This window comes from Frankliniella occidentalis, unplaced genomic scaffold (assembly GCF_000697945.3).
Source record: "Frankliniella occidentalis isolate FOCC.00 unplaced genomic scaffold, Focc_3.1 Scaffold157, whole genome shotgun sequence".
Classification (NCBI taxonomy): Eukaryota; Metazoa; Arthropoda; class Insecta; order Thysanoptera; family Thripidae; genus Frankliniella; species Frankliniella occidentalis.
Genome location: NW_026267283.1, coordinates 575936 through 577074, shown reverse-complemented (window position 1 = coordinate 577074; position 1139 = coordinate 575936). Strand labels below are relative to the sequence as shown.

The following is a 1139-nucleotide window of genomic DNA, read 5'->3' as shown; positions in this document are numbered from 1 at the left end:
CGCCCCGCCGCGCCCCGCAGAGGTGCGAGAGGCTTCTTCACTTGATTGCGTTGCCCGCGGGGCTCCGGGCCCCATATACACGGCGGGGCGGCCATCACTCACTCTGGGCCGGGCTGGTCAGTCAGTCAGCCCTTGCCGCTGCCCCCGAGGTGAGGTTTCACTCGCACGGCGCACTTCTGCAACCCCACCCCCCACCCACGCTCCGGGGCTCGCGCGGAGACTGAAAATGAGACGAACGGAAAATCCTTTCTCTTTGCTCCACCACCAGCACACACCCTGGCCGAGGAGGAACGAGGCCGCGCTTGTTGTTTCAAATAAGCCACGCGCCGGCCGCCCGAGAGAGCGAGATTTGGATCGAATCGAACAACGCGCGCTGTCGGCACCCCGCCCGAGCTGCCCTATGCCCGGCCGGTCCGGCACGGCCGAGACCCAAGCAGCCCAGGCCTGCATCGCATTATTTGATCTGAATTGGATCTCGCTAACGCTGTAACGCAGGGTAACGCTGTGGTAATGAGGGGCGGGCCTGCTCTGCTTATTCCCTCTCTACCTCTCTCTCTCTTACTCTTTTTCGCTCTCTCACTTTATTCTCTCTTTCTCGCCGGTGCCGCGCCCTGCCCTGCGTGTAAGTCTCCGAGGACACACACACACAATCTTTTGTCTCGCCCCGTTCTCTCTCTCTGCCCCTCTCACTCTTTGCACCTCCCTCTCTCCCTCTCCCTCTCCCTCTCTCTCCCTTCCTCTCTCCCTCCCTCCCCTTCTCTCTCCCCCTCTCTCTCCCCCTCTCTCCCTCTCTCTCCCTCTCTCTCCCTCTCCGGCCAGCCTAATGAGTAGTAGGCCCCATAGCCTTCACATGCGCTTGCGCTGCCCGTCTCGTCGGTCAGCTCCGCCGCCGCTGGACGACACGGCGGCGTCTTGAATTGCAAACAAGGCAATAAGTCGAGAGAGTCCTTTGACGGCGACGTCGCCGCAGCCTTCCTGCTCCTCCGGCTCACGTCGACTCCCCGCGCCCCGCCCCGCCTCTGCGTTTTGTTTTTCTCCTCCATCATCGCGACCCCGCCGACGTCGTCGGGAGGCGTTCCTCCCGTTCCTCCCCTCGCCGCCTTTAATCGCGCACCCCTTTCCTCCCTTCGCCCCCCCCC

General features: G+C 63.3%; 1 protein-coding gene across 2 annotated transcripts in view; it reads left to right on the top strand.

Moving 5' to 3' along the window:
• LOC113203363 (protein nubbin-like) overlaps positions 1 to 1139 on the top strand; it is a 58438-nt gene that overhangs the window by 38587 nt on the left and 18712 nt on the right. The window lies entirely within an intron of this gene.